This window comes from Myotis nattereri (assembly GCF_964212035.1).
Source record: "Myotis nattereri genome assembly, chromosome: 2".
In the NCBI taxonomy this organism is placed as follows: domain Eukaryota; kingdom Metazoa; phylum Chordata; class Mammalia; order Chiroptera; family Vespertilionidae; genus Myotis; species Myotis nattereri.
Genome location: NC_138076.1, coordinates 25,018,370 through 25,026,146, shown reverse-complemented (window position 1 = coordinate 25,026,146; position 7,777 = coordinate 25,018,370). Strand labels below are relative to the sequence as shown.

The 7,777-nt window shown below is 45.4% G+C and overlaps 1 pseudogene across 1 annotated transcript; it reads right to left on the bottom strand.

Moving 5' to 3' along the window:
* Nucleotides 1-4,713: 4,713 nt before the first annotated feature.
* LOC308513661 (nuclear prelamin A recognition factor-like) lies at nt 4,714-6,027 on the bottom strand (annotated as a pseudogene). Its single transcript has one exon. The product of its transcript is annotated as a nuclear prelamin A recognition factor-like (transcript).
* Between the last annotated feature and the right edge of the window lie 1,750 nt (nt 6,028-7,777).

The window sequence follows — 7,777 nt, the reverse complement described above, 5'->3', positions numbered from 1 at the left end:
GAGACCCAGATCACCTTGTGTGGAATTGGGGGTCAGTGCAAATCCTCTGGTCACATATTTAAAGATTCAGAATTATTTACTCATTTAGAATTCTAAACATTGTGTGTGGATTTTATTAGTTGAACCCACGGAGGCTAATTTTATTTCTCTTACCTCCAAGGTCTTAGGGGACATCTCAGACCTCCTTCCCACACCAACAACATACTATTCTGCTAGAAGGCTAATAAACTTCAGTGTGAACAAGGGGGTACATTTTATGAAAAGAATTATCTTAAGTTATCTATAACATAGATAGAGTACAGGGCATTGTTTGTAATTCTCTATAAGCAGAGGATATTTAGATTTTAAAGGTGGTTTCATTTAAAGAAAATGCTTCAATAATCTTTCTAATAAGGTAAAATTATAAAATCAATTCCCCAAGTAGATGATACATGTTAAAAATATAATTGGTACACAAATGTCTCAATCAACCTTTATAGATTATTAAAGGGAACAATGGAGTTTGGAGGTCAGCTGTAGCCTCCGGAGCTATTATCAGTAGAGGCTACTATCAACCCCAGGGACTGCCATTAAATGGATGGCTCTGGACCAGGCAGCCTAAGGCCCGAAAAGCACTTTCTATTTTGCTTTCTCACAGGCAGTTGCAGGTCAGTTTTCCCCTAAGACTCAGATTCGTGTGCGGAAGTTTACTACAGAAATGCTTTCATGAGATAAAATAAAATAAAATAAAATAAAATAAAATAAAATAAAATAAAGTAAATAAAATAAAGTAAATATAAATAAATAAAGCAGATTGAGATGGAGGGAAAGTTGGGCTGTGATTCAAATGCAACAGAGACCCTGGGGGAAGTCCTGCAAGAGATTCTGGAGCTGGGATTGTCCATTCCAGAAAAACTAATGAAATTGTCTCCAGGGTCCATTTCCTCTCCTCTCCTCTCCTCTAATGCCAGGTGCCCTTATTATAGCCTCTCCTTCACCTCCTTCTTATACTGAATCACTGTCAGGAAATGACATGACATTTATTGGCATTAAGGTGTAGATGACTTATAATCATTGTTTCCTACTCCTATCTCCATAAAACATTTAGCTTAAGTCTTTTGGCAATCAGCTATATTGCAAATGAGACATTGGTCATACTCCTAGTAGCACAAGGCAGGGCACCACAGATTTCTGGAGAATGTGGAAGAGACTGATATTCCAGCCCAATATTCTTTTTTCTCTTCCAATTTTATTTTGAGTGGTTATATGCTCAGCTAAAGGACTACATTTCCCAGGCTCCCATGCAGTGTAACAGATATGGTGACATCCCTGAAAGTGATACAACAGTCACTGGAAGAAGCAAAGGAAAGAATTTCAAATCAAGCTGACTCAGCTGGTAGGCTTTAGTTTTTGCTCAGCACCCCTTCTCCTTTTTCCTTTCTCTTGCTTGCAATCTGAACATGATGGCTGGAGAGTGAGCAAACATTTTGGACAATGAGGTCACCTTGAGAATGATGGTAGGAGCAAACAAGTCCCTGGAAAACTGTAGAGCTACTACACCAATCCTAGACCACCTAGTTCCTTTATGTGAGAGAGAAATGAACCTCTGACTTGTTTAGATCATATGTTTTGGCTTTCTGCTATCCGTGGTTGAAATAAATTCTAACTGATACAGATTTTGCTTCTTTGGTTCTTAAAAGTAGGGCAGTAGAAACTTATCTGAATGGAGGAAATGGAGAGGCAGATATTAAGAATTCAGATATTGTAATTGTCTTTGTTACTACAGTGGGGAAACATTTTGTCAATCTCTTGCCTACTGTACCTCGGAAATCAGATTACCTGCTGACCAAAATTGAAGTGTTAAAAAATGGTAGAAAAATTAAAATTTTTGGTATATGCTAGCCTCTTGTTGTTCTCTGTAGAGTCCTATAGGAGAGAAAGAAGCTCATATGAGAGCCAGCCACACTGTCTGCACAGATGGAGAGAAATAACAGTTTATAAAGCGGGGGGGGGGGGGGGGGGGGGGTTATTCCTGCCTACACTCTGCAATCTGAGTTGAATAGGAGTCTCATAATTTAGGCCTTGCAGGGTTGAAAAGCCAAATGCTTTTGTGCCTCAACCTGAATCAGTTATAAGTAGTGACGATAGATTGCTGTCCTTATAAGACTGATATTCTCTCATTGGATGTTAGGAACCTGCTGATAAATATAGGATTAAAGGCATTACATTATGATCTGAGCACATTGTCTTAGATGAGTCCAGTAAGTGACCATTAATTTGAGAAAACAAGGCTAAGCAGAGCACAGGGGCCAGTAAATAAAAGATGAGGCCCTTTCTGCTTAGAAGATCTCTTTAACCTATTATTACTTTGCATAAGACAGACAGAAGCAAGAAGACTGGAAGTGTGGTACACTTTAGAGGAAACAAGATAATAATCATAATAAACTTAAGCATGGCCATTAGCAGCCTAAGATTTTTCTACCTTCAAAGCAGTTCTTGGGCCCCAGAATTTCACAGCAGCAAATGGATTCTGAGAGATACGCAGCCCCCCAAGCAAGTACTTTCCAGTATCTACTTTGGATGTGGTCATGACAGACAATGAGGATTGACAAGAGTTGTAGCCTTCAAGACAGAGGACAACAGAAGGGAATGATGAAGAAGGGAGTTCCTCCCAGGGAACAGAACTTAGGCTGCCTGGTAACTAACTCATTAAATACTCCACTGACCTGGCTAGGAGCTCTTGATGTTATTTTACAAAAGGATTTGATGACTGCTGTGAATCAGTGTTTCTCATTCTCCACTTTTCCAAATGCAGAGTTTTTGTTTTTGTTTTTAATTTTAAGGAGACCAATTTATTCATTATTAAATGAAGTCACCACATTAATTCTGCAACATTGGATTAAAGAGAGGAGGGAACATTTGATCTCTGAATGGATGTTTTTGTTCCACACACATGGGAATGAAGCTGAAGAAGCTGGTACTATCATTATTATTATTAGTAGTAGTAGTAGTAGTAGTAGTAGTAGTAGTATTCTAGAGGCCTGGTGCATGAAAATTCATGCACTCGGGATGGTGGTGGGGGGGGGTCCCTCAGCCCGGTCCGCACCCTCTCGCAGTCTGGGACCCATCGGGGGAATGTCTGACTGAAGGCTTAGGCCCGCTCCCTGGAGGATCGGGCCTAAGCTGGCAGTCAGACATTTCTCTGGCAGCCCGGGAGCCCTTGGGGGATGTCCTAAGCTGTTAGTCAGACATCCTTAGCGCTGCCACGGAGGCAGGAGAGGCTCCCGTCACCGCCCCTGTGTTGGCCAGCAATGAGCCAGCTTCTGGCTGAGTGGCACTCCCCCTGTGGAAGCACACTGACCACCACGGAGCAGCTCCTGCGTTGAGAGTCTGCCCCCTCGTGGTCAGTGCACGTCATAGCTACTGGTTGTTCCGCCTTTAGGGTCAATTTGCATATTACCCTTTTATTATATAGGATTATTATTACTACTACTAGAGGCCCAGTGCACAAAATTTTTGCACTGGGAGGGTGTCCCTCAGCTCAGCTTGCATCCTCTCTCAGTCCAGGACCCCTCAGGAGATGTCTGCCTGCCAGCTTAGGCCCGTTCCGAAGCCAACAGTTGGAAATCCCTCTCGCAGTCCAGGACCCCTCGCTCCTTACTGCCCGCCTGCTCAATGCTCCTTACCACTTAGCTCACTGTTCCTTGGTGCTGCCATGGAGGCAGGAGAGGCTCCTGCCACTGCCACTGTACTCACCAGCCATGAGCCCTATCTTTCTGTGTAGTTGTCTGTGGGTCAACTGCTCTCTTCCTTCACACTTAGGGTGAGCAGCATGTGAGGGCAGAGTGCACTGTCGTGGAATGCAGAGGGCTGCCTGGAGCTGAGGGGAGTGGCCGGGCCCACGGGGTGAAAGGTGGACACAGAGGATGCTATCTCACCCAATTGTGGGGCGGGCTGGCTGGCCTTCATCTGCCTGACCCCACCTAGGGAGGGACCAAGCAGGGTGTCTGCCTTTCCATTCTCCATCCTTCCATCTGTGACACCTGTCACCCTTACCAGGCCTCCCCCAAAGTAAGTTCAGTTCAATCCCTGAATGTAAAAGAGCACAGTGAGGTGGGGGGGCGCGCCTCCACTCCAGTGCCCCCTGATTCCCAGCAACAAGACCTGGTTGACCAGACCTGATCTCAGGACGGTGGCCACAGCTCCAGAACATAGATCTGTTTCAAGAAAAGTTGGGAATGCAGACTTTCCTATGAAGCACTATTCCAAAAGGTGACAATTTATTCACATTGTGGCAAAAACATTTCAAGAGTAACATATAGTGGGCAAAGTCAGGGCCAACCCAAGCCATTCCCTCACCTAATCTCTCTGAGGCGTGTGGACAGAACCAAGTCTCAGCTCTTCACAGGACACTTCTGGAGTTTTTTTTAAGCCTAAAGGACAGTAGTCTGTCTCCATTCTTTTTCTTTGGGAAGTTTTCACCATCAAAGCATATGTACATTGGGGTAATCCTCTCAAGATACAATGTTCCAGTTGCACCCATGTGATGATGACAGCACCCCTCAGAGGAAGGGTGCCAACAGATGGGGTGCAGGGAATTCTGAAAACCAAAAAAATGACAGAGATGCTAAGCCTTTCCTTCACGTGTCTGACACCCCTCTTCAGGCGGCCTGCAGGCCGGGCGTCTGCTGGACCTTTACCACTTGATGTCCTGGCAGGCTGCCCTGGGCCCTGCTAGGTGGTGTGCAGGGCTGACTGGGCCCAGGGGGAGTCGCCTCCCCGCCCCAGCCACTCCTGGTACAGCTCCTGCACATGGGCGCTGGTCTCCGGGGGGCCACACCGGGATGGCAGCGTAGATGCCTTCCATCTGCCACAATGGTACCCTTCTGCATGCCTGTCATCCTCCTGGGCTTGGCTCCTGCCACTTAGGCATGACCAGCGCAGGCCCGAACCTCCACAAAGTGACAGGAGAACTTGCCCCTTGACAGCTTCAGGACCACTTCTGGATGTTCTGAAAGCCATAGCAGCCTCAATGCATAGCAGAACCTCTCCGTCCCTTTCAAGGCTGACCTCCTGGAAGTCTTTGTTCCTCAGGGTGTGGTAGGTGAGCACTCCCACATCCTTGCTGAACAGCTCCTTGGCCATGTGCCTGAAGATGTGTACCAGGTTCCCGTCGGAGCTGGCACCCTCGTGGAGCCTCACCTCCTTCTCCTCCACGTCTCCAAACAGAGTGTCCATGGTGGCGCCATTCGAGGCGAGGTCACTTTGCTCCATTATCTGGACAATTTCGCCTGAGGTTAACACGCAGTCAGCACCCTGGGAACTATGAGAAGCTGTGGGAACACCTTCTCAAAGGGCCTCCAGTTTCTTATCATAACACTGGGCCACATTGACATGGAAAATCTTGTCTGGGGACAGGTTCTGCCGTCTGGAGAAGTAATCCTTCACCAGAGAGCCCATGATCTGCTGGGGAGACTTGGCCGTTCAGAAGTGGGGGTGATGGGGTGACCCAGCACACGTTCTGCATATCGGTCCCAGCAGGCAGAGGTCAGCATGGGTGGCCGGGGCTCTTCCTCATGGTGCTGGCAGTACCGACTCACAAATTCCTTCTGACTCTCCAGGATGCTGAAGTCCACAGCTATCTTCATGTCAAAGACAGTGCGCCCCAAGGCATTTCAGAAAGCCGCAGAGCCTTCTGGATGTATCAGTGACACTGAGGCTGAGGTTAGCAGCGAAATAAGGCAGAGACTGAGGACACACGGACACTGCCAGCACCTTCTGCTGTGAGGTATCACATTTCTTATTAAGGTTCAGAACACAGAAGTCCTTGGCGTTCTGCTAAGAAACTTGGACTCCTTCCTCTGCGGCCACACAACTGTCACACGCCAGGCAGTCACTTGGAAATATCTTGGCATCAACCAACTTATGGAATTCTCCCTTCTCTCCGTTCTCCTGAGCCGGACTCCAGATATTGACTGCGGCATTCTCTTGGTCATCTGTCTTTGCTTTTTTACTACATTCCTTCCGTGTGCAGTGATCACACTTCATCTGCAGCGGGGCAGGCAGGGGCAGGCTCCAGTGACCTGGAGGATGCACAGGGAGAGCAGTCAGTCACTGCAGGTTGCCCCTGGAGCTGCTGGCGGTATCCTTTCTTCCTTGTGGAGCATCTAGGGAGGGGAAGCAGCCACAGTGCCCGAGGCCAAGTTCCAGGAGGCTGGTAGTGCTGTTGGGATCTTGCCGGAGGCGCTGGTCCGTTGGTGCCTGGCCTGTTCTCTGGAGACTGAACCTACAGGACTGCTAAGAAAGCCAGTCCCCAGTTCCGACCCACCTCTGCCACTGATTGATTGGAGTCTGAGGGCCAGGAGGCGGGACCAAGAGGCCTGCCTTCCACTACTGGCCAGTCCTCACGCCACTCACTCTGGTTCCCTGTTAACCATCCCCTGATCAATGGGAGCCTGTGGGCCACGGGGAGGGACCAAGTGGTCTCCCTTTTATCTGCTCACCAGTTGCTGCTGCCACAGAGCCTGAGGGCTGGGGGGTCATCCATTTGGTTGTTAAGGACCCTGGGTTTTTACATATATTAGGATTTGCCCAGTGCATGGATTCCTGCACATTGAAAGGAAATTAATTAGAAGAAATATATTAATATCACTATTTGCCTTTTCTCTATAATAGAAGTACCAGAGATGAAAGAAAATTAGTAAAATGTATATGAAAATAATATAAATTGATTAATAAATAAACAATATCAGATATAACAATAATAAAGACATGATATAAAAACAATAAAAACATGATATGAAAACAACAAAAACATGATCTAAAAACAACAGTGATAAAAACAGTGGCTGATAAATTGATTAAACTTATTCTAATATCTCCCTGTTTTTTGTGTGTTTGCTTTTATTGCAGTTATCCCACTTCTTCTCCATCATGGTTGTTTTGGAGAAGATAACTTGCTTTTGAGTTTGAGTTTCAAAGGAAGAAACATCGAATATGATAGAACTTCATATCAGCTAGATATCCTGAAAATTGAGCTGGATACAATAATTTGCTAAAAATGTGTAATAAACTCTTTTAGGGAGGTGGTGAATGTATTCTATACATAGTTCTCACAGTCATTGGGTAGTGAAGGGGAAAACTATTGCCTAATCAATATCCATTCTACCCTTTTTTTTTTTTTTTCTAATAGGACTGGAAGGAACTAGAATGTTCTTCTTTGAGAAAATATTCTCAAAAAACAAACAAACAAAAAGATTACTTTTACTAAATTCCCTTAAGGCTAGGTAGGGGTGACTAATAAAATATAAAGTGGTGACCCTGGGGCCTTTCAGAAAAGCTCATTGAAGGGAGATGATTCTGCTGGGAAGTGTGCTTTTTTGCATTCCCTATTTTTCCTTCTTCCTGCCAAAAGCATGGAGATAATGGCTGGACCTCTGCCAATCATCTTGGACAACAAATCAACCTTGATCATGAAGCCATGCTCTAGATTGTGAAGCAGAAATACAAACGGAGGCTTTCTCCCTCCTAATCATACTACATCAGTCTTCCTTATCTGGTGTCAGTTTATTATTATTATTTTTGTTTTGCTTAAAATAGAAATTTATTCATTTATTTAAGCCACTTGTGTTTTCTATTATCTTCAGATTAGTCAAATCCTCTCCAGTACCAGGGATGAGGCCACTTTTCATGCTTCAAAAGTTTTCCTTTCTTATATTGCCTATCCATAAAGCAGACCTACGCAGTCACAGAACTTCCAGCTGTGGGAAGTCCCTGAGCTCTAAAAGGAGAGATTCTA